This window comes from Saccopteryx leptura, chromosome 1 (genome assembly GCF_036850995.1).
Source record: "Saccopteryx leptura isolate mSacLep1 chromosome 1, mSacLep1_pri_phased_curated, whole genome shotgun sequence".
NCBI lineage: Eukaryota > Metazoa > Chordata > Mammalia > Chiroptera > Emballonuridae > Saccopteryx > Saccopteryx leptura.
In genome coordinates, this window is record NC_089503.1 from 276,038,059 (window position 1) to 276,064,048 (window position 25,990).

Consider the following 25,990-nt stretch of genomic DNA (forward strand, 5'->3'; position numbering starts at 1 on the left):
CCACTTTCCCCAGACTTTTGGCACTTTGTAACCTGTTTTGGCTGGGTGGAAGATGCCCTAGTCACTGTTTGCAAAGCAGAAGGACTTACAAGCCACCAAATCCCTCTTTTTAACACATAGCCCTGAGTATGCAAGCTCTGCCAATCAGAAGTTGCTCCCACCCCTATGTGCATAGCAGTTTAGTTCACTGACCTGAGAGAGATCTTGTCAGTTAGGGTCGTATAGGTCAGTTTGGAGGTGAGCAGACTGTGGGTTAAGCTAATCCTTCCTGAGTCTGTTAGCTTGTATGGCTATGTGAGGCACCTCACCTGCCCAGACAAGTTCGAGAGTAGGGAATTTTGCTTTGTGCACTTCCCGTGCGCCGCTCTTCAGGGTGCAGGGGCGGCACCAAGACTCTGATTACAGCTTACGCAAAGGCCTCTGACTCTGCCCTTCTGTTCAGGAACACGGGCACCCACTCCTGAGGTGTTAGGAGGAACCTCTCTCACACTATCCGCACTTGCTGACCTCGGTATTAGGGCAGCTGCCACTCATCCCAGGTGAGGCACCCTGCCCGCCCGGAGAAGTTCGAGTGTAGGAAAGTTCACTTTTGCACACTCCCCACGCACCGCTGTTCAGGGTGCAAGGGTGACCCTGAAACTATGGTCTTGGCCCACACAAAGGCCTCTGACTCTGCCCCTTTGTCCGGTAACATGTGCGCCCACTCCCGGGGCGCTAGGAGGAACCTCTCTCACTCTACCCATGCTCGCCGACCAGGATATCGGGGCTAATGGCTGCCGCACTTGCCTTTCTTTGTCTGGGTTTGGCGCAAGCATTAGCTTGTGTTGACTGGGTCACCACAAGCACAGTCTTTCCTCGGCTTGGATCTCTATGCCACAGCCTGGCTTGGATGTTTGTTTGTTTGTTTGTTTGTTTGTTTTGTACATTTTTCTGAAGCTGGAAACAGGGCGAGACAGTCAGACAGACTCCCACATGCACCCGACCGGGATCCACCCGGCACGCCCACCAGGGGCAACGCTCTGCCCACCAGGGGGCGATGCTCCGCCCCTCCGGGGTGTCACCCCGCCATGACCAGAGCCACTCCAGCGCTTGGGGCAGAGGCCAAGAAGCCATCCCTAGCACCTGGGCCATCTTTGCTCCAATGGAGCCTTGGCTGCAGTAAGGGAAGAGAGAGACAGAGAGGAAGGAGGGGGTGGGGGTGGAGAAGCAAATGGACACTTCTCCTATGTGCCCTGGCCGGGAATCGAACCCAGGTCCCCCGCATGCCAGGCCGACGCTCTACCGCTGAGCCAACCGACCAGGGCCCTGGCTCGGATGTTTTTTCCACAGCCTGGCTCTATTCACCGACCCTTTGCCCACCTTAGTTCCTATACTCTCAGTTCCAAGTGAAAGCAGCCCTTATTTAGGTTAATGAGGAATGCGGAGTGTTCCTTTCTCCATCCTATTTCCTTCAGGGTTGATTATATATTTAGTCAATTTTTCACTCGATCATACCTTCGTGTTCAGTGTGGGACTTCTAGATGCTCCAAGGATAGATTTTTCTGTCTCTGGTTGAAGAACTTGTTGAAATTTTGGGGAGATTTATTGGTATCGCTCCTTACGGCGCCATTTCTCTGACATCACTGCCACATATTTTTCTTTCATAGAAATCCAAAAGGCTTCAAGAAACAATCCTTATGTTTAATCATCAATCTACGATCAGTGGATATAGCTGCCAGTTCTTCTTCTTCTGTTAATGTTAAACCAAAATCACTTGAAGCTTCCACGAATGAGTTTATAATCCAATTGTATTGTTCAGGGTTAAGTGATGGAAAATGCTATAAATTAAATTCTGCCTGTCAGCCTTCAAGTCCTATTTTATTTACACTTAACTTTTGCTCACTTCCAGAATCGGATTCTTCAATATCATGCTTCTTTTTGAGAAAGCTATCCATTTTATTTGGGTGTATTTATCTACAAATAATATAATGATGTGTTAATAATAAATATAATAATGATATGTTAACAAAAAAGAGCGGTATTTCCGTAATGAAATGGTATAATAGAGTAACTATATTTATTTTCATATCTGGGCACATGCCACAAATCAATGCAGCTAGTAATTCCAGGTCTTGAGTGGGAACGGTGCAGAATTAAGAAAATATGGGGTTGGGAGGGCCCTGTAATTGCTGCTGGCAAGAACAAACAAAGCACGCCCTCAAACCGCATCTGGCTTTATTTATAGGGCAAAGTGAGGCCATTAGCAAATCTTAACTTTACACCAAACAGGATAGAAGAAACTTGACTCCAGTCTTTCCAGGGAACATGGAGGGTAGTGTAAATTATCCAGCACCACAGTTTAACAGCCTTTTGCAACCTAATTAGGCAAGTGAGGTGGGGGGTTGGGCAGACTACATTCAATTCCTCATACCTCTGTCCCCCCAAAATCTGAATTCCAAGAACCCTGTTGGTTTTTTGGTCCCCAACAGACACATATTTCTCTGAAATACCATAGGACGCACTTGGAAACCTAGGGCATACCAGTGCACCCTGGCAAACACTTTGAGAACCACTAGTTTAAGATATTATTTTCGAAAATATACTCACTTTAATAGAATAATCCTTTTATGCTATATTCTGAATCATATATATATATATATATATATATATATATATATATATATATTTTTTTTTTTTTTTTTCCTACTTCAAATGTATCTAGAAATTTTGAGTTCTGTACTACTCAAGGTTCAAAACAGCACAGGAGTTCTGAAAGTTCTCAGACCTTTCTCACCTGACATTTGTCTCACATTATAAGAAATCCCCAGCATTTCAATAGAAGGTCCTGAATCTGGAAGATTTAAAGTCTGATTTCGAAGGAAAGCAGAATATATATTCATAATGAGATGATATCTCAGCTGAAACTTAAAGCTGATGAAGTATAAGTGAGTTTGGAATAGATAATCAAACTCTGAGCCAGGGCAGTATGAGTAGTTTCTGGAATGAAATGAGTGGGACATCTTCCTGGGCTGCCTCATTTGCTCTATACACAATAGTAGATCCAAAGCAATAGATGAACTGAAAGAACAACAGAACAAGTGTTCAGCTAATGTGAACAGGCCCCTTGAACAGCCAGAGCACCTGAGGGTTATCCGTTCTTCTTCATGACAATACTATTAACGCCTTCAGTGAAGTAGGGATGAACTTTGTAGTTTATTCATGTGCAATTTTAGAATTTAAGTGGTTCAAATGAAATAATGGGGATGGAAATATATAATGTTTTTAAAGTAGTTTTTGATCCTAGAATGAAAGGTTAAGTGCAATAATAATTTCATCATTTTTTTAGAATTATTAATATTATGTCATTGCGTGCATTTTAATTTGGTGTATTAATAGTCATAGTCTTACTATTAAAAAGCCTTCTGGCAATAATTCATATAATCGATAACAAGGAAAGGAATATAATGACCATGACCCTGTCCTCAGTGAGAAATTTAATAGTTTGGAAGATCCGACATAATATAATAGAGCAAGAAAGCACTTCTTGGGTGTCTGAATGGTGGAGAACCAGCCAAGAAGAAGACAGAAGGCGCGGGTGGGCTGGGCTCCCTGGGGAGGGCTCAGCACTCAGGACCAGAGCTAGGACTTGGAGTTCGAGTAGTCCGAGGCTGGCTCTGAGGGTGTGGTCACCTGAAGCCTTGGAATGTTCAAGTTTTGCGATATTTTAGTATTTATAATAAAATAGCTGTGAATTTTACATCCTGCCCCACAGAAAAACTGTGTTCATGCTAAAATAAAATAATGTTTGAATTACGTTTAAATTACTTAGTTTTTTCCCCCCACCTCCGATAGACCAGGCGGTTATGGCCTGTGTCACCAGGTGTTCTGTTGGCCAGCGCACCCCCACACTCCCTCAGAAGCTTGACCAAAACTCCTGGGTGAGAAGCAAGGCTTTACAGGATCGCAGCATATTGAAACAGAAGAGCCTTTTTTTGCCCATCAGCATGTGATCAGACTGAGTAAATAACAGTTTCTTTAATCATTAAAAAGTCTTTTATACCAGAATATGGTATGTGTACACATTCTTTTGTACAAGTTTGATGGGCTTTATAAGCAGCCCAGGTTTTCTCTTTCTAAGTGTAACTGAATGCAGATGGTTCCATTCTCTGATAAGAGTGCATTTTCAATAACACGTTGTATGATTGGGTGCAAAATCAACATCCTCCTAGTTTTGCTTTTAAAGTACAAGCCTTTGCTTTGTATTTCCACCTGAAGCCTTTTTGACCTATGTCAAAAATATTTTTCAGTTGTTCAGAGCATATTGATGTGCTCTAAAAAAAGACCACCCAAGCACATCCTTTTCAGTTGGCAAATTCCGCACAGAATGGGCAGTCTAGAAACATTGCAAGTGATGAGAACTATAGAGCCATTAGAATGTTTGAAGAAGGTCAAGGCTCTTTAGTTGGCTCTCAGATGGTCTTGCTGGTTCTGTGTTGTCATGTTAAATGGCATGGCAGTGGTCATCTGTACTCATCTCAAGTTTGGGAACTTGGCCCAGTTATTCAAAGAGAACAGCAGTCCTTGTTGGTGTCAGAACTGCTCCCCACATTACCCCTGTTTGTATCAAATACCAAATCACAAGCTGATCAAGTCGCCAAGAGAACATACAGTGGAAAGGGTAAGGAACATCAAAGAAATTTTTAAGGTATGATTTATGTTTTAGGGGATTTTCATTTCTTTAAAGAGCACAACAACTTAATCTCAAGTGCCTAAATTCTTAAATCCTCCAAAGTTACGAAGTAGTACTAAAGCCTTTGTGCCAACAAATCCTCAGGTTAAGAATTTATGCAACTGAACAGTTGGATTTCTGGCCACGAGTTGCTTCCCCTGTCCCCACCAGGTACCCCACTTTCTCCATTGCCCGTTTCTGCTTGGGATCCTTCCTCTCAGAGAAGCCCCTCCAGCTTCTTACCTATGACTCAACCACAGGAGCTTGTTTTTTGGCAGGAATATACATTTAATTACTTGTTACGTTTGTTTTATGTGTCTATACTATCCTTCGAATTGGGGACATAACTGTGAATAACATGAAATCTGCTAACGGTGAAGTTGAGAGCAGATTAAAGATGTGGAACAAACTTTATAACACTATATCCCAGCTCTGCATATAGATATACATTCTTTCTCTGTGTCTGTCTGCCTATCTATCTGTCTATCATATGTGTTGATTTAATATCATTGGTGACCTCATTAGGTCTTTGGGACTACAGTTCAAATAGAAAAGGTAATAAGCTGGGGCAAGGGAAAGTTAAGAGCCAAGGAACAAGCTGGTGTACCCTCAATGTCTTTCCTTATGTTACCGTGACTAATTCAAAGATTTTAATGGGAGATGGGATTATTGTAAAGAGAAGAACAAGTAGAGAAATGATGCAGACATACCTATCGTAGGCAGTAGCAGAAGACAAGATGGTGAGTAAGAAGAAGCCAGTTTTGGACCTTCCACAAGCTATTGGCCTGGCAAGCATTTCACATCACACTTTAGAGTCATACTGTTAACCCCTTACTTTCCTATAGTTTCTTTGTGACACGAGAGGAGAAGTCTATTAAACTTGCTATGAAGAACAAATTGACATACTAGTTTAAAAAGGTGGGTATGGGCATTCCAAGCAACAGGCCTAAATGATGTTAATTAGGTATTAGGTGAACAACAATGTGGTAAATGAGTTTAATGTGGCTAGAGGGACATGTAGGAGTAGGGGAAAGTGATAAGGCTAAGAAAATTAGGTAAGAGTCATATAAGAAGGCTTTTGTTATCACTTAGTACTATAAATTCTGGGCGGAAATTTTTTTTTTAAATCTTAGAACAATGTGTGTCAGTAAATTTGGACTTTTTTTTTAAGTGAGAGAGAAAGAGAGATGGACAGACAGGGCCAGACAGACATGAAGGGAGAAAATATGAGAAACATCAATTCTTTGTTGCAACACCTTAGTTGTTCATTGACTGTTTCTCATATGTGCCTTGACGGGGGGCTCCAGCTGAGTCAATGATCCCTTGCTGAAGCCAGAGACCTTGGGCTCAAGCCAGCAACTTTAGGCTTCGAGCCAGCAACCATGGAATCATGTCTGTGATCCCACACACAAGCTGAATGAGCCCATGCTCAAGCCGGCAACCTCTGGGTTTCGAACCTGGGTCTTTAGCGTCCCAGGCCGATGCTCTATCCACTGTGCTACCGCCTGCTGGTTAGGCAAATTAAGACCTGTTTTTAAAGTTACTTTTGGATTGTCTGTGTATCTATTGATGACCAGTTTGGAAAACAAAGCTTATGCCCGATAGCTCTACAGAAAGAATTTAATACCAGGAATGATTAAGATGGAGATTATAAATAACAGGAAGCAACTACTACTGTTAGAGCAGGAGGAACCACGGGGAGTAGGCAGCATTATGAGAAATCAGGAGCCAAAGCTGCCCAGTGGGAGCTGGACCCAGAGAGGCAGCTGCCCACACAGGGAGGGGCTGTATTCTGAGAACTAGTGGTAGAAACAGTTTCTGAAGCAGAGAAAGACAGATTCTCTTTCTTCTCACTTATTTTATTCTGCTAGTTTCTCTTATTGCAAGAATCTGACTTTATGCTTGTTAGCAATAGATCCTGGACAAATATGTATGAGATCAACCCCACCACCACCACTACCACCACCATCCCCCGTGATCTAGAGCAAGGCAAGGTTTAGTATGGTCTGAGAACAAACAGTCAATTGATAGGCATGTTTCCACATAGATTTTTAAAATAAAACTGTGGTCCTAAAAGTGAAATCAATAAGACATGACATTTGATTTTTTTTTGTTATTATTAATAAAGTGTTTTTACTCCCCTTACCTCATCAAACTAAAAGTCTATTGTAAGTAGATTACCAATTGCCTTTTAAAGTTACCTTGTAACCTAAGAATTTTTATATTATGACATTTCTCTAAGACTGTTTTTTTTTCCCTAGATTAGTAGGGCCTAAGAACCAAAAACTGCAAAATAATCTTTGGTTGCCCAAGTGGCTGTGAGAGCTAGAACCACTGAGCACACTGAATTTATACATTGGCTCAATGTTCTTGCTGAGTCTTTTCTCCAGATTCAGCTGCCTCAGTGGGGTGTGCACTTCGTAAAGATGAACTCACAAAAGCTCCTCCTGACTATTAGGCTTCCCATGCTGGGCTTACAATAAGGGAGTGTGCAGCTCTGTATTAAAAGGTGTGCTCTTGATATAGTGTTTTTTTGAGGTTCTCATTCAAAGGGCTCTGCTTTTTAGTGAGACATTTAAACAGCATCAGCTTTTTCCTCAAAAGAAAAAGGCTAAAAAGAGTGCCAGACTCAATTGAACTTAACAGAAAATCCATTGGTGACCAATGAAGCGGAAAGGATGTGCTCAAATCGCTGGGTTGAACGCTCTGTTGTGTAGATCAGACAAGCCCATTTAGTGTCTACTGGTTCACACCAGAGTCAGATACTTGTTCACCAGCTTTAAGCTCCCAGATGTTTTAATGGTTGTGTTTACAAGTGTTAGTGGGACACCGATGAACAAAAACATCTGTAGGTGGATTAACTGGGTCAGGCTAGTCTCTTGCTTGGATTTTAATTTCCTGGGTAGTGAATTGGTTGCCAAAGCTTTGCTGAAATATTGCCCTGTTGAGCTGCACTTAATTTATTTGGTTCAATCTAATACCAGATCTAAGATAATCTTAAAATATCCATTCGATAACACTATCTTTTACGGCGGTGTATTAATTAATGAGCATGGAATAATTTACACAGTGATTTAAAACAAGCAGGCAATCAGAAAGCTCCTTGTTTGTTGTCTTAGGCTGAACTCCCTAGAAAAAGACTGAGAAGGAGATTATCTGCAGGCAGTATATGGAAGAGGGCTCTCGAGAACATCGGTAGGGGCGAGGCAAGCAAGACTAGACAGAGGCCTGCGGTGATCTCTAGGTAAGCCCTTCATTGTTATCCCCGATAGAGGTAAGCAGGCTGACCACTGTACCACCCTGCCCTCCCCCCTCACATGGAGACGTTGGGAATAGGCTACTGCCAGGGAGGATATTACCTTGGAGAAGGCAATTTCTTCAGCAAAGAGCAATTTCCATTTTCTAGAAGTGACTCATTTGTGAGCTCTCTGCAATTGTGAGCTTCTACATTGGGCTGGAGAAATGACTGCCTGGCTCCTGAAAGGGGACCTTAGTGGCACACCATAACATCCCCAACATCCAATGACTACCTTTTCCTAATGTCCACTGGTCATATCCACCACTGTAATTCCAGTATGAGTTACTAGCATCTTTTGGCTGTACTGACATTGTTGCCACATAATGGTGTCTTTGATGCAATTATTTCTATGTTCTATTTTCCTCATTTTATCCAGTGACTTTTGGAAAATGCAAATCTGATTCTCTCACTCCACTAAAGAACCCTTCAATGGTTCCCACTGCACTTAGAATTGACACCCAACGTGGCAAGGCTTAAAGTTTCTTGCTCTGGCCATTTCTATGACCTCATTTCTTTCCATTTGCTTTTTTTTTTTTTTTTTTTTTTTTTTTTGCTTTTCGTATCATAACCACCATGCCCTTCTCACCTCAAGGTCTTTTCAAACATTGTGCCCTCTGACTAGAATGCTGCGGCTCCCTCTGCCACTCCACTCACGATCACACCCGTGCCTCATTAAGCTCCTAGTTCACTGTCAGCCCAAAGGGCCCTGTAATGAAGCCTATTCTAATTTTTCACAGGGATGGAATTATTGTCATATATCCTGCACACTTCCACTGCACTGCATTCTATACTTTCCCTCAGTATCTCTGTGCATGTGTGTGTGTGTGTGTGTGTGTGTGTGAGAGAGAGAGAGAGAGAGAGAGAGAGAGAGAGGACTGAGTGTATATCTGCCATTAGACTGCAAGCACCCAGAGAGCAGGGAAGCTGACAGCTTTGTTCAACACTGCACCCTGTGTACTGCCTGGCACATAAAACATGATCAATCAATATTTGTGAAATAAATACAATTGAGTAATCAACCTGTAAACAAAATCTAGAGATAACTCTGGTTTACCTAAAAAGTATTCAATACAAGTACAGTATGATGTACAACCACCATTTCAAGCATTAAACATCAGCATTTATTTCTTAATTATAGATCTAAAGTATGTTTATTTCATTTTTTTACGTTTCACTGTATGCCTGGTCTCTCTTATTCTCTTTAGAATATATACATACAGACAGACAAACACACACATATGTTCATACATAGGCATATTTGTTTGTGTGTGTGTGTGTATGTACATGTATTCCATGTACATAATATGGAATGATTTTTATGTGAGGAACAGAGCACACACTCAGCTGGTCTCATCTTGTTTTATAGGTATGTTGGCCTTTTATCATTTTAACACATCAAGGCACATGGATTTCAAAGAGCTTGTATGAGGTATAGAAAATAATTGAAATATCTAATAAATCACCAATAAAGTAAAGCGTTTATAATAGCTATAACATAAAATGTTTTCTAAATGTGAATGATCTTTGACATTACCTAAATGAATGACATAAAATGTTTTACTCTTTTAATGTTACATTTAAAAATAACAAGAAGTGCACCTTAGTCTAGGTGAAATAACTAATTTTTCGTGCAGAAATTTTTTGTTGTGTCATCTTTTGATGATTCAAGAAAGTCCTTGCCTCATTTCTTCGTACTAATTCTACATACAGTTTATATCATGTGACCTATTTACAGTTCATCTGATAAAAACTGTATTGAATAAAGTTCCAGTGCTTTAGAAGGTTTCCTTTAGCAGAAATTTTATTTCCTGCTTTCATGGCAGTGTGGTTTTTAAGACTCACTATTTTGATGCAATGTTGTTTTTAAGAACTCAAGTGAGACAATATGAGAGTCTCATCTTTCTACAGTTAGATTCAGAAATATAGAGCCAATTAACTGGATAATGGTGTTAGTACAGTTGAAATACACCTGAGAATTGTGAACTGGAAATACACGTCTGATTAAGGAACAGACAGGAAGTAAAGTTTAAGTAAAGTGGATGTGGCTCAGATGCTCGGGTGGAAAGCTATGCAGACAAAGGAAACTCTACTAATATTCTCTTTGGAGACATCAATCACTGTCTTTGATTCCTTCCAAAAATATTCAGTTGGGTGATTATTACGTGGGTTCCGGTTAAGCTTTGGTAATGTGATGATTCCCACGCCATCAAAATCATTAACTGCAGAAGAGAATTCTGAAATCTCAGAAGCGTACAAGAGAGCCTTAAGCATGTATTGCATCCATTTGGTGAGTATGTCCACAAAAGTTTTATTTGGCAAGTACAGTTTTCTTTAGAAAGTTTATTTGCCTGAAAAATGCTCAGGGGTTTGCATTTGACTGTGAAATATCTAGACCAAGTCTTCTTTCTTTTCTCAACTTGATTACTTGTTAATAACAGAGAAATATATTTAGTGTTCTGTAGTGACAGATATGCCTACAGGTGTCCTCTCTCCTCCTCCCCTGTACTTCTTTGAGATAGCTAGTTGTATTATTTCTTCTTACGCATCTAACAGAGAGGGGAGATTTTCTTTCTTTCTTTTTTAGCAAACTATATTTAGGTAGTAAAGCAAGAAGGTTTTATATACTATACATTGTATAGAAGTAAGAATTATTACCATAGGAAAATTTCTAAGGTGTTTTATACTATAGTCAGTTGTACCGGAATGAAGTGTTTCAGTCTTCATGCAAAAATTTCCGGGTTGATTTTCTTGCCCCTTGATGAATGCCACAAATTGTAGTTCTGACATCATGTCTTATTGATCTTGTCCCCCCACTGCGATCTCACAACAGGTCTTCTACAGCTTTGAATGGTTGTCTGAATGTTATGCTGAACCTGAACATAAAAAATTATATTTCCATATTTTATTTCCAAGTCTGAATTTAAGATATTTGCCATCAAGTGCATGTTAGCACAACAAAAATGTTTAATCTTATGAATATATAAAAGGTAATATTCCTAGCCTAGCCTGACACCAGTAACTATGGAAAATATACTTGATAAAGTATTTCAAATCCCAAACCTTGAAATCATATTGAAAATTTGGGCTAATAAAAGCAGATAGTTGTAAATAGAATCTACAGAGAATGTGCCTAGTCTGAACCCTTTTTGTATGTGAAGCTAATGACTGATAAAATAATGAAGTTTATATTCAAGATCACAATTTAAGTTTTCTATACATTTTTTCAGTGTCACCTGACGGGTGTTCAAAATGCCAGCACTCACTTCTCAGTTGGAATCTGCCGCTAAAAAAAAGATAAGCTTCTCATACCGTAACATGAATTTGGGTAAATATTTTCATCCCCCCCGGCACATACTTATTCCGGCATTGTAGGTATGAGTGTGGGAAGTAGAGCCAAGTTCCTGGATTTGAATCACCATGTCTCAGTTCCTCTGAGTGACCTCAGACAAGTAACTCACCCTTTGCCATCCTCAGTTTCCTCAGCTGTAAAATGCAAATAGTAAAAGTTGTGGAGAGGATTAAATAAGTTAATAAACGCAATGCATTTATAACAGTGCCTATAACATGCCAAAATGCTCAATAAGTTCATTATTATGATATAATAAAATGAAAATGAAAGACAACGCCCTCTCTTAGAGAGGGTTTGGGAATCTTGTGGTGGATGGAGACTCATTGGGAAGGAAGAAGGACTTCTTTCCTCCACGTTACTTGACAACTGATAGTCTTCTCTTATTTTTTTAGGGCTTGTCACTATTTAAAAATGTTTTTACTGTTTCCAGTGGAAGTTTATGAGAGGAGATGGATCAAATTAAATGACTGTGTATAAGTTGCTAACATGCTGTAGAGACATATCTGTTTATTTATTTTTTTCATTCATTCAAAACACATTTGTCATGCCCGCCATGGGCCAAACTATTTCCAAAAATAGAGCCTTGAACTGAACTTACACAAATCCTTGCCTTCATGAAGCTTGTAAGTAAAGAACTAGGAAACTCGCTCTGTGTTGTAGATGAGGCAGAGCGTAGTGGCCACACTGTTGTTGGGGAGACGGAAGGAGACCGGGCAGGACTGAGCCAGGAGGTCCTGACTGTGCTCCGAGTCTGCCGCCCGAACACACTCACCCTCTCCCTCTGTTGCCGTCTCAAAAGGCAGAGTTCATTCTGCCACGAACCCAGATCCTACCTCCATAGGCGTGTTCTGCCCCCTTTTCCTTTTATCTTGAACATTTCTTTTAGGTCCACCTTTTATGGAAACATAGTGTTAAATTTTTTTCTTAAATCAACCTGAATTTTTCCCCCAAAGAGTAATTTAACTTTTATTTGTTGTCATAATTGATGTGTTAACCTCTTAGTTTGTCACAAGTTCTTTTAGAACTACGTTTTACGTTTTTCATACTTTTTTTTTATTGGTCATTTGTAAACACAGGGTATATTTTCTTTCTTTTCTGTTTTGTTCAGTGGTTTGGGAGTTACATATGCTATTTATAATTCTATCAGTGGTTGCCTTTAGGTTGTTAAATGTATATTTGAAATACTGTTTTCTCTTGTGTTAAAAATTCAGAACATACCTCCAATGTTTGAATTTTACCTTTGTAAAACTAGCAATTCAACATGTTTTTCTATTCCCCTGATCTATTTCTAAACCTCTGTCAGTTTAGAAGTAGATGACATATTCATTCTAATTTTTGTGTGTGTGTGTGTGTGTGTGACAGAGACAGAGAGAGTCAGAGAGAGGGACAGATAGGGACAGAAAGGGAAAGAGATGAGAAGCATCAATTCTTTGTTGCGGCTCCTTAGTTGTTCATTGATTGATTTCTCAAATGTGCCTTGACCATGGGGCTACAGCAGACCGAGCAACCCCTTGCTCGAGCCAGTGACCTTGGGCTCAAGCTAGTGAGCCTTACTCAAACCAGATGAGCCCGCACTTAAGCTGGCAACCTTGGGGTCTCGAACCTGGGTCCTCTGCATCCCAGTCTGACGCTCTATCCACTGTGCCACTGACTGGTCAGGCTATTCATTTTAAATTTCTTAATTTAAGTCACACTAAACAACTAGTTTGGTAGAATGAGTGGGTAAATTTCTATTTTATTATAGTGAACTAATGTTACTTCCTTTGCAGTATATAAATCTTGGTAGCATTTTAGTATAAACCTTGTGGACATGATAATATTGGAGTTTATCTTTTTCTTTCAAAAAATGAGAGAAACCTTAAAAGTTAAACACATGTCTTAGTCTTACTTAGTCTTTCAAAGCCCTCTTTGAAAAGAAAATGTACTATCAATAGTAATATTTTTGTGTGATTTTTAAACATGCTTATGCATTACTGTAGAGTCAAATATTCTTAGGATTTATAAAAACATTCCAAAAAGAAAATTAACTTGAAGTTTTGTCTTCACATCTTAAACCAAGTGAAGGGGTATTTAAAGACAAATAGTTGTATTAAAACAATAGATAAACTATAATTAAACAGTTTTAGGCAAAGTGAATTGAAAATAATAAAGGTAGTTTTTATCTCCCTCACCTTGGAAACTTCTTTCATTCATTGCTACTGTTTCTTTAAAATTAGTTTTAATTAAGATTTTGCCATATTCTGACAAGGGTGAAAGAGTTAAATAATATTCCTTACTGCCCACTATTTTGTACATATCTGACTAGCAGCTTCACTACAGGGAGATGTGTGGAGGTAGAGAAATATCAAACTAAGCTTTTGCTCTCTGTGGATAATAAAAATTACCCACTTTCTCACAGATGTCAAATCTGGCAGATTTCCATAGAAAATTTGGATTGAATGTCAACTACCCAAATTATTTTAGTGTCTGCTGAAGTGTGTGCTTGGCAGGAATTTCAGCAGGAAAATAGGAAGTGGGTTTGAAAACATTAATAATATCTGAATACAACTTTTTAAGCTTATTGTTCCATAGATGAACCAAAGCATATATTGTCCCTGCAAACCAGAGCCCTCCAAGAAGTCCAGGTGGACACATTGTTAATGTTTCAAACATGGAAGTTGAGACAAGAGCTTATTTAGGAAACAGTATCTGCTATCGTAGATAGATCTTTGCCTTCTCCTTGAATAGTGTAGATTGGATAATTAACAACTAAACATAGTCTGACACAAATACGATGTAGGCAATGAAGATACTTAAGTTTTATCAGCTATAAATCATTTGTAGAAAAATTAATTTGTTTAAAAGTGTACTGAGGTTTGGTTAGAAGAGCTGAGTTTTCACTGACACTGATATTAGGACGTCTCCATCTTTCTTGCCCTTCCTTTCCTAATCCGTAAATCAGAGGGGATGTATTGCATCATCTTTAGAGAAACTTTTTGCATGGCTTTCATTTGTGTTATAGGAATAACTGAGATAACTCAATACTGAATAAATTTAGTCAGTTTGTTTCTCATGAGAAGAAACAAAGCTGCTTTGCTTGAGAAAGAAATTAAAACTGCAGTACTGTATATCAAGTAACATAAAATGAATTCTGAGCAGATATGTAGTATCAAGGGATTAGCTTAGTCATCATATACATTTTAAATTACTATAAATATATCTTTTGTTATTCATTAGAAGTACTCCCCTCTCCTCTTCCAAATGCTATGTCATTGTGCAATTCATTCATTCTACACGTATTTATAAAACACCTACTATGTCCCGTACATTGTGTTAAATGCTAGGTAGTGAAGAATAAAGACAAAAAAACCCTTCTTTCATGAAGTTGACACTCTAACGGGACAATATAGGTGATGACAAAACTGAAACGAACAGTGTGTACTGTGTCAGGTAGTGTGAGACCAAAGAAAGGAGACTGTGCATGTGAGTGTGTGTGTGTGTGTGTGTGTGTGTGTACACATTCTAAATAGGGTGGTTAGGGAAGGCTTCACTGAGAAAATGACATTTGAGATAACATCTGAAGAAGGTGAGAAAGGGAGTCATGCTGGTACTTGATTCCAGGCAGAGGACACAGCACATGCAAAACCCTGCGGGGGGAACATGCTAGATACTGTAGGGAGTAGCACAGCACTGCTTCAGGCCCTCCTTCAAAAATATTCCTCACCAACTTTATGCCAGATGTCTCTATTTTCTCATGAAGTGTACTACCACTTAGTAGGACTGAAGAAGCATATAAACAGGAGCAGTTAAATAAAAATGTATAGAAGTCCTGAGAGTTTGTTGAGGGTACAGTGAGCCCTCAAGAAGGAAGTAGTCAGTTCTATAGGGGAGGTCAGGAGAGAATTCATACTAAGTCTATTCCTACTCCAAGTTGCATCACAAATAACTCTTAATACTTCTTATTTTTTGTAGATGATCATGTTAGGGAGAACTATTGTACAGCTTCAAATACAGAGGTGGGCAAAAGCTCATGTGTAAATAGATATGCAGGTTATGATTGTTACAATAGCTTTATTAACTCTGTTTTGTGTACTCACAAGTGTAAACCTCCTTTTGCCCACCCCTGTATGTAAGGAATAGCATAAATATGATAGAGGATTTTTCTTCATTTTTCATGGAAGAAAGTAAGTAAAGAAATCAACTAGTGACTGTACATACCCTGTGCCTGGTACCATACTGAGCAGTTTATACACATGATCATGTTTTGTTCTCACTAGAGTGTTACATGAGCCTCCTGGTCTTTGTTTTAGAGATGACAGAACTTGGGCTCTAAGAGGTAAAGAGGTTGTTCTCAATTACAGAGTGAATAAATGGCTGAACCAACATTCAAAGGAAGGTCTTTTTTCTAACTCTCAATCTGTGCATCCCTATCTTCACATGTCCGTAGTTATATCATCACATGGAGACTTGGAGATATTATGAGATAGAAGTAAAAGTGGAGATAAATACTTAGGATGATAGACTCTTGGGACTGGATTGCCTGTGATAACATTTCCACCTAAACTGAGAAAGTTTGACTTAAAAATTTTTTTGACAACACTTACTAATAACAAATAGCCAATGCCAAACACTGAGCACCGTACGTCTCTCTCTTTCTCTCCACTACTACTGGAATGGATGCTATCATTATCTTTATTTAAGAAGTTCTCCAGTGTTGTCTCACAACAAGGCTGTGAGGAAGATTTTATTGCCTTCATTTGGGAGACAGTTTATCCATCTCATTCTGAAACCCTCATTCTTAATAATCATCGGATTCACTTCAGCATCTAACAAGATGAAAATGTTTTTTATAATATCATATCTAAAATAGCTTTTTTTTTTAAGCTTGTGAGAGAGAGAGACAGATAGACAGACAAGACAGGGACAAGCAGACAGAAAGAGAGGTGAGAAGCATCAGCTCATAGTAGCGGCACCTTAGTTGTTCATTGATTGCTTTCTCATATGTGCCTTGACCAGGAGGCTCCAGCTGAGCCAGTGACCCCTTGCTCAAGTCAGTGGCCTTGGGTCCAAGCTTGCAACCAAGGGGTCAAGTCTATGATCCCACTCTCAAGCAGGTGACCCCATTCTCCAGCTGGTGAGCCTGCACTCAAGCCAGCGACCTTGGGGTTTCGAACCTAGGTCCTCAGCATTCCAGGTCAACACTCTGTCTGTTGCACCACCGCCTGGTAACAGGGACATCGTCTTCCTTATCATGAAAATATAAGCTCTTCTTCCTCTACAGATACAGGACAAATGTATCCTTTACCAGTCCTTATATGTTAGTATATACTTGTTCAAGACTAGATTCTTCACTGAAGGGAAGGCCCTGGGATTTTCTTGGCAGTGTCCTGTCTTTTTATAAATTAAGACTCATTCCACATCCTCCCATCTTGGGCTTCCTGGTGCTTCTCTCAGTGGGTCTTCTCTTTCTTATTTCTTTATATCATTATCTAAGATGTCTCTGAAATATCACATCAGAACTAGGATAAATATTGCTTTTCTTTAAAAATCTTGGTATTAAAATCGGTTATAAATAAACTATAAAATATTATAATCCTTTTTTATATCTATGAATATATGTTTAAATTTTTTTCATAGTATATAAGCCCCGCTGAAAGCCTGGCTTTTTATCTTCAAAGTCAATAATTTCAGTATGTATAACATTTTATTCTGTTCAATTAATATTTTTATTGTTGAGTATATTTTTCTCAACCTCACTTTTACAAATAATTATTTTAAACTGTTTGATGAGATTAAGTAACTTTTTTAAGGTTATACAATTATATGACTGCTACAAGTGGAATTATCTTGCCTTTTAATCAGGGAAACAATATGTCCATACTCAACTATTGTCCCTCTTTGATATCTCAGATGCTTAGTAATTTTTGGTTTATATTTTAAGGGTAAAGGAAGAAATGAATATTTGTATTGTCACTAAGAAATATGGGGCTTTAAAAAGAATAAATAACTTTGCATTGTCACATTTAAAAAATATGAGGTTTTAAAAAGATTAAATAACTTTTCCAAGGTACTTACTAAAGTCATCAGTAACCTTTATTAAATATTTCCCAAGAGGTAGGCATTGTATTAAATAAATTTTAGACATATATTAATTCACTGAAAGTTCACAATAGCTTTATAAGCTAGGTTTTGTTAATATTTTCATCTTACACCAAAGAAACTGAGGCACAGAGAATTTTAGGTAACATGCAAAGACAGATAACAACTAAAGGTGGAAAAGATTATCTAGTTTCTAACTACTGTGCTATATATTTGTCACAGTAAGAGAAGATAGTTTTAAATAATGATTTTAAGAAAAGGTGAAATTTAACAACTGCTAATATGTAATACAGAATCACAAATACGTTTCTTTGATAAAAAATGAATAGCTCTGGCTGATTTGCAGAGAAGACAGAGAGACAGACTCCCACATGTGCCCCAAATATGATTTACCCGGTAATCCCTGTCTGGGGCCAATGCTTGAATCAACTGAGCTATCCTCAGTGCCCCAGGAGATGCTAGAACCAATTGAGCCACTGGCTATGAGAGGGGAAATTGGAAAGAAAGGAGAGAGGGAGAAGAAGAGAAGCAGATGGTTGCTTTTAATGTGTTCCCTGATCGAGGATTAAACCCAGGAAGTCCATGGCCCTGGCCAGTTGGCTCAGAGGTAGAGCGTCGGCCTGGCATGCGGGGGACCCGGGTTCGATTCCCAGCCAGGGCACATAGGAGAAGCGCCCATTTGCTTCTCCACCCCCCCCCTCCTTCCTCTCTGTCTCTCTCTTCCCCTCCCGCAGCCAAGGCTCCATTGGAGCAAAGATGGCCCGGGCGCTGGGGATGGCTCCTTGGCCTCTGCCCCAGGCACTAGAGTGGCTCTGGTCGTGGCAGAGCGACGCCCCGGAGGGGCAGAGCATCGCCCCCTGGTGGGCAGAGCGTCGCCCCTGGTGGGCGTGCCGGGTGGATCCCGGTCGGGCGCATGCGGGAGTCTGTCTGACTGTCTCTCCCCGTTTCTAGCTTCAGAAAAATACAAAAAAAAAACAAACAAAAAAAAACCAGGAAGTCCACATGCTGGGCTAATGCTCTATACACTAAAACAACCAGATAGGTCACAGCCTTTTATTTTTTTGGTATTTTTCTGAAGTGAGAAGTGGGGGGCAGCAGACAGACAGACTCCCACATGCGCCTGACTGGATCCACCCAGCGTGCCCACCAGAGGGTGATACTCTGCCCATGTGGGGCATACTTTTCTCCTATGGAGCCTTGGCTGCGGGAGGAGAAGAGAGAGACAGAGTGCAAGGAGAGGGGGAAGGGTGGAGAAGCAGATGGGTACTTCTCCTGTATGCCCTGGCCAGGAATCAAACCCGGGACTTCCACATACCAGGCCAACACTCTACTGCTGAGCCAACCAGCCACGGCCCTATTTTTATACATAATAATTTGTTACACTTATTTAATAATTGAGGTATTCTTCCCTGTTACTTGAAAATTTTCTCATATTCATTTTGCAATCTTAATAAAAAAATAATGTCAAGGAGAGGGAAAATGGTGACAGAGTAGGCGGATGTTACAAGTCCCACCACCCAGAACAAAATTGGATTACAACTTAACTTAGTAACAATCATCTTGAAAAACCAACTTTGGACTAAACTAAGAGGAATCTATTACCAAGCATCACCAAAGAAGCCACACTGAGCTGGTAGGAAAGGCGGAGACACGGAAAGGGCTTCCCCACTCCCAGGAGCAAGAGGTGGCCTAGAGGGTCTCTCACAGTGGAGTGGGTTCCGGGAGAGTTGTGGGTCCTCAGCCCTAGGACTGGAGCCCCAGCCTGGAGCTCCAGAGACTAGAAGAAACCTATGGACATTAGTTAGCTGAAAGAGCTAGGATATTGTTTGCGAGACGGAGATAGAACTCTCAGACCCAGGCTCCACCTTAAAGGGACTGAGCAGAAAACTTGTTCACAGCCACTTACCCAGGGCTCCAGGAGCAAGAGAGCCAAGAGGACTGCAGTTGTGAGAAGAGAAGGTAGTCTTGGGGGCACAGGAAGAGACTGTGGGGGATGGCCACCCTGACCTCTGTACTGGATCACTCCCCAAACTTAAAGTGCCTATTCTTCCTGGGAGAACCATGCCAGCAAAGGGAAGCAAGTGCCCCACCCACCAGAGGCTCTCCTGCTCCAGTCAGTGCAGAGAGACACTTAGAAGCAGGGGGTGCATCAAGGACACAGGATTTGTGTGCTGAGATCTGGGCTACATGGCTTCCCCAACCTGTTGAGTACCCTCCAAAGAGAGAGAGGGCCCAGCTGCAGTGGCAGCCACAATGCTTGGCCCATGCAGCAGTCAGGGGTAGAGCCCAGTGAGGCAGCCCGCATGGCGGTGGTGAGGGACAGAGCCCAGAGAGGCCTTCCATGAGGCCACAAGGGCGGAAGCCAGTGAGGTGAAGCATACCGCACACCTGCAGGAGGTAGAGCCCAGCTAGGGGTGCTGTTTGCTGGGAGGGTGGGGCAGAGCCAGGCAGCCTGTGTGGAGATGAGGAGGGGCAGAGCCCAGAGAAATTTCTTGCATACCTGTGGGGTGATGGAGCCCAGGGAGGGCGCACCTGTGAAGGGCGGAGCCTGGCAGTCCGCACCGCGAAGGAGAGGGGTAGAGCTCGAAGAGGCATTCCTCATGCCTGGGGGGATGGAGCCTGGAAAGGCAGCCATGCACCCACTGCAGTAGTAGCCCAGTGAGGCAAAGAGTCCTCCGCACCCACAGAGCAGCCCAAGATGCAGCCCATGAGCCTGCACTGGTGCCGAGTGCCTGAGGAGGCACAGGCAGGGGGGGTCTGGTGGAAAGACTTCACATCAGGAATAGAGAGGCCACAAACACTGGCAAAGAGAGATAAAAAGCCAGTCAGGGAGTGCAGCTGATAGTTACAATGGTATCAGGGCACAGCAGAGATAGCCACAAATTCTGGATTGCCTGTAGCTCCAAGAATGTTGCTAACGGCCAGTCAAAAGAAGTGACCCTCCCACTGGTCTGCACCAAGTTCTAACCAGGGAGGCCCAGGGCTGGTACATCCAGCGGCCAGATATGGAGAGCATCAGCTCAGGTCCTAAAAAGCATAGTTAGAGTGGTATCTAGTCCATACAGAGACAAAATGGGAAGACAGAGAAGTGCAATTTAAATGAATCAATCAGAGAAATCCCCAGAAAAAGAACTGAATGAAATGGAAATAAACAAGATACCAGATAAAGAGTTCAGAATAATGATTGTTAGGATGCTCAAGGATCTTAGAGCAAAAATAAATGGACAAAATGAGCATCTAAATAAGAGATAGCTGACATCAAAGAGGACATGGAAATCATAAAAAAGAATCAGATAGAGATGACAAACACATTAGAAATGAAGACTACAGTAGAAGGAATTAAAAGCAGGCTAGATGAAGCAGAGGATCGAATCAGTGATTTAGAGGAAAAGATGAGTGAAAGCACGGAAGCAGAGCAGCAAAAAGAAAAGAGGATAAAAAAATCTGAGGAAAATCTAAGAGAGCTCTGTGACAACTTGAAGAGAAACAATGTCTGCATAATAAGAATTCCTAAAGAAAAAGAGAAAGAGCAAGGGATAGAGATCCTGATTGAAAAATTTATAGCTGAAAATTTCCCAGAATTTATGCAGAAAAAATTCACACAAGTTCAAGAAGCACAGAGAATTCCATTAAAATAAAACCCAAAGAGACCTACACCAAGACAAATCATAATTAAAATACCAAGGCTAAGAGATAAAGAAAACATACTAAAAGCTACAAGAGAAAAACAATAACCCACAACAAGAGCCTGCCTAAGGATGACATCCAACTTCTCAACAGAAACACTTGAGTTCAGAAAGGAATGCAAAGAAATATTCAAAGTAATGTAGAACAAGAACCTACAACCAAGACTTCTTCTGCCTCCCAGTCTGATGCTCTATCCACTGCACCACTGCCTGGTCAACCAAGACTTCTTTATCGAGCAAGGGTATCATTTAAAATTGAAGTTAGAAATAAAAAACTTCCCAGACAAAAATAAAAATAAAAAACTCAAGGATTTTATTACAATGAAACCAGTGCTGCAAAAAATGTTAAGGGGCCTGTTGTAAACAGAACAAAGGGGCGGGGGGAATCTAGTAAAAGAGAAATGTAGATTTAAAGAATAAAATGGCAATAAATAGCTACTATCAATAATAACATTAAATATAAATGGATTGAATGCTCCAATCAAAAGACATTGGATAGCTGCATGGATAAGAAAATAGGACCTGCATGTATTCTCTCTATAAGAGACCCAACTCAAAACAAAAGATACACATAGACTGAAAGTAGAGGGATGGAAAGAAATAGTTCATGGAAATGGAAATGAAAAAAAAAGCTGACATAGTAATGCTTATATCTGACAAAATAGACTTTAAAACAAAGGCTATAGTAATGGTCAGTACATAATAATAAAAAGAGCAATCAACAGGAAGATATAACCATTACAAATATCTATGCACCTAATATAGGAGCACCTAAATATATAAAGCAGATTTTGATGGACATATAGGGCAAGATCAACTGCAATACTATAATAGTAGGGGATTTTAATACCCAACTAACAACACTGGATAGATCCCCAAGAAAGAAAATTAAAGAAACAGCAGACTTAAAGGACACACTAGATCAACTGTATTTAATAGATATCTTCAGAACCTTTCACCCTAAAGCAGCAGAATATACATTCTTTTCAAGTGCTTGTGGTACATTCTCTAGGATAGACCACATGTTAGAATGCAAAATGAGTCTCAAAAAATTTAAGAAGATTGAAATCATATCAAGCATCTTCTCAGATCACAAGGTATAAAACTAGAAATCAACTACCATAGAAAAACTGAAAAACACTCAAACACTTGGAAACTAAATAGCATGTTATTAAATAAAGAATGGGTTAACAATAAGATCCAGGAACAAATCCTTGAAACAAATGAAAATGAACATACAACAACTCAAAATTTATGGGACACAGCCAAAGCAGTCCTGAGAGGAAAGTTCATAACACCACAGACATACTTTAAGAATCTAGAAAAAGTTCAAATAAACAACCTAACCCTGCATCTAAAAGAACTAGAAAAAGAACAGCAAGTAAAGCCCTGAAGAAGTAGAAGGAAGGAAATCATAAAGATCAGAGCAGAAATAAATGACATAGAGGCTAAAAATACAATACAGAGGATCAATGAAAACAAAATCTGGTTCTTTGAAAAGGTAAACAAGATTGATGAACCTTTAACCAGACTCACCAAGAAAAAAAAAGAAAGGACTCAAATAAATAAAATTAGAAATGAGAGTGGAGAAATAACAACTGACAACAGAAAAAGAAAGGATTGTAAGAAAATCCTATGAAAACGGTCTGCCAAATAATTAGATAACCTAGGTGAAATGAACAAATATTTTGAAACATACAATGTTTCAAAAATCAATCTGGAAGAATCAGAAAACCTAAACACACCGATTACAACAAATGAGATTGAAACAGTTATCAAAAAAGTCCAAAAAACTAAAGCCCCGGGCCAGATGGCTTCACAGACGAATTCTACCCAATATTCAAAGAAGGAACTCCTATTCTTCTCAAGCTATTTCAAAAAATTCAAGAGGAGGAAAGACTTCCCAGCTCCTTTTATGAGGCGAGCTTAATTCTGATTCCAAAACCAGGCAAAGGGGGCTGGCAAGATGGCGATGGAGTAGACGGACATACCAACTTCCACCTAACCGAACCAAAGTGGATTACAACTTAATTTTAAGAACTATCATCTGGAAAACCAACTTTGGACTAAACTAAGAGGACTCTTTAACCAAGGAACACTGAAGAAGCCACACTGAGACTGGTAGGAAAAGCAGAAATACAGAGAGGGCTGCCTAGCTCCCAGGCACAAATGGCAGCCTGGAGGGACTCACATGGCCGGAAGTGTATTTAGCAGAGAGGGGAGGGTCCAGGGCCACAGGACCAAATTCCCAGCCTGCAGCCCCAGAGCCTAGAACAGGCGTAGAGACAGTATTTAGCTGCAAAACAAGCCAAGATACTGTTTGTGAGAAAGAGACAGATTTCTCAGACCCAGGATTCTTCTTAAAGGGACCGCACAGAAAACCTCTTTCACAACCATTAACCCAAAACTCTAGGGGATGGAGAGAGATGAGAGGACCAGAGTATCAGGAAGAGAGAGTGATCTAGGAGGCACAAGGAGAAACAGTTTGAGGGACAGCCACCCTAACCCCTGGGTTGAGTCACTCCCCAAATCTAAAGTGAATATTTCCCCTGGAACCAGTAATACTAGCAAAATGATGCAGGACACCAGCCAAACAAGCTCTCCTGCAGCACTCAGAGCAGAGTTGCTTAGAAGGAAGGAGCCTTCAGAAATACAGTATTGAGTGCTAGGGTCTGAGCTGCATTGCCCCCACCAACACTGCTGCGGCTCGCCAGAGGACAAGCAGCAGTGGGATGCAGAAGCGTGGTCCCAACAGCGAGGGAGAAAGCTGAGCTGGCCACAACTGAGGCTCAGCGTGAGCTCAGTCCTGCTCAGTGGGGGTGGAAGGGGTGCACAAAAATGGTCTGACCAGGCTGTGGGCCAGGTGAGCAAGAGTGATCCAGCCTACAATCCCACCTGCAGGGGAAAGGTGAAAGCCGGAGAATCGGTGGAGAGACTTGGCTGAGCAGGGGCACACAGCCCCACCTGGGAGCTGGGTCTTATGGCTGTCAAGAGAACAGCCTTGCCTAGGGGGGCAGGGTGAAAGCTAGGAGCAGACAGAGACCCGTTGCTGAGCTAGCTGCATGGCCCTCTTGTATTGTCAATGCTTGTAGCTCCACCAAGGAGTGCAGCCCCACCAGAGGGGATGGGGCTGAGGCCGAGGCCCGCCAGGGCTTATAGCCTGGGCAAATGAACACAGCCCCACCTGTGGAAGAGAGGCATAAACTGCAGTAACAGCTGCAACAGGCTGGTTCCAGCAACACCCATACCTGAATGCCTAAGGCAGCAGCAGAGGTGGTGGTGGGCCTGCAGACATACCACACCTAGAGAACACAGAGGCCACACCTAATGGACTCCTGTGGCCACACCCTTCTTGTACACAGACAGAATGGGAAGGCAGAGAAATGCAACCCAAATGAATCAAGGGAAATCCACAGAAAAGGACCTGAATGAGTCAGATATAAACTAATTACCAGATGCAGAGTTTAAAATAATGATTGTTAGGTTGCTCAAATATCTTAGAACAGCAATAGATAGACATAACAAGCACCTAAATAAAGAGATAGCAAATATAACAAAAGGACACTGAAATAATAAAAAAGAATCAGTCAGAAATGACAAATACAATATCAGAAATGAAAATCAAAATGGAAGGAATTAAAAGCAGTATGGATGACGCTGAGGATTGAATCAGCAAGTTAGAGGACAAGAAAAACAAAGGCATGGAAGCAGAGCAGCAAAAAGAAAAGAGTCTCAAAAAATTTGAGGAAACTCCAAGAGAGCTCTGTGACAACATGAAGAGAAATAACATCAGCATTATATGGGTTCCTGAAGAAGAAGAGAAAGAAAAAGGGATAAAAACGTTCAATCAAATCATAGATGAAAACTTCCCTAAATAGATGCAGGCTAAAGTCACACAAGTTCAAGAAGCACAGAAAAGTTCATTAAAGAGAAACCCAAAGAAATCCACAACAAGACAAATAATAATTAAAATACCAAAGCTAAAAGATAAAGAGAAAATATTAAAAGCTACTAGAGAAAAAAAAAACTATCACCTACAAAGGAGCCCCCATAAGGATGACATCTGACTTCTCAACAGAAACACTTGAGGCCAGAAAAGAATGGCAAGAAATATTCAAAGTAATGGAGAACAAGAGCCTATAACCAAGACTACTTTATCCAGCAAGGCTATCATTTAAAATTGAAAGAGAAATAAAAAGCTTCCTAGACAAAAAAAACACAAAAAACTCAAGTATCTCATTATAACCAAACCAATACTGCAAGAAATGTTAAGGGACCTGTTGTAAACAGAACAAAGAGTTAAAAATATATATAAAAAAAGGAGGAAGATAGCTTTAAAGAATGAAATGACAATAAACTACTACATATCAATAATAATCTTAAATGTAAATGGATTGAGTAATCCGATCAAAAGGCATAGGGTAGCTGCATGGATAAGAAAACAGAAACCATATATATGCTATCTACAAGAGACACATCTAAAAAAAGAAGTTACACACAGTCTAGTGGTAAAAGAATGGAAAAAAATATTTCATGCAAATGGAAATGAAAAAAAGCTGGGGTAGCAATACTTATATCAGAAAAAATGGACTTTTAAACAAAGGTTATAGTAAGAGATAAAGAAGGTCACTGCATAATGATAAAGGGAGCAATCCAACAGGAAGATATAACCATTATAAATATCTATGCACCTAATTTAGGAGCACCTAAATAAATAAAGCAGACTTTGATGGATATAAAGGGCGAGATCAACAGCAATACTATAATAGTAGGGGATTTCAATACCCCACTAACATCACTAGACAGATCCTCAAGACAGAAAATTAACAAAGAAACAGCAGACTTAAAGGACACACTAGATCAGGGGTTGG

The 25,990-nt window shown here is 40.4% G+C and overlaps 1 protein-coding gene across 4 annotated transcripts in view; it reads left to right on the plus strand.

The window, feature by feature from the left end:
- SOX5 (SRY-box transcription factor 5) overlaps positions 1 to 25,990 on the plus strand; it is a 1,089,507-nt gene that overhangs the window by 226,774 nt on the left and 836,743 nt on the right. Inside the window, exon 4 of one of the 4 annotated variants that reach the window (XM_066354444.1) lies at positions 7,828 to 7,952. The exons of the other annotated variants lie outside the window; for them this stretch is intronic. The gene's annotated coding sequence lies outside the window, so the exon portion shown is untranslated. The remainder of the gene's footprint in view (positions 1 to 7,827; positions 7,953 to 25,990) is intronic. 4 annotated transcript variants of the gene reach the window in all.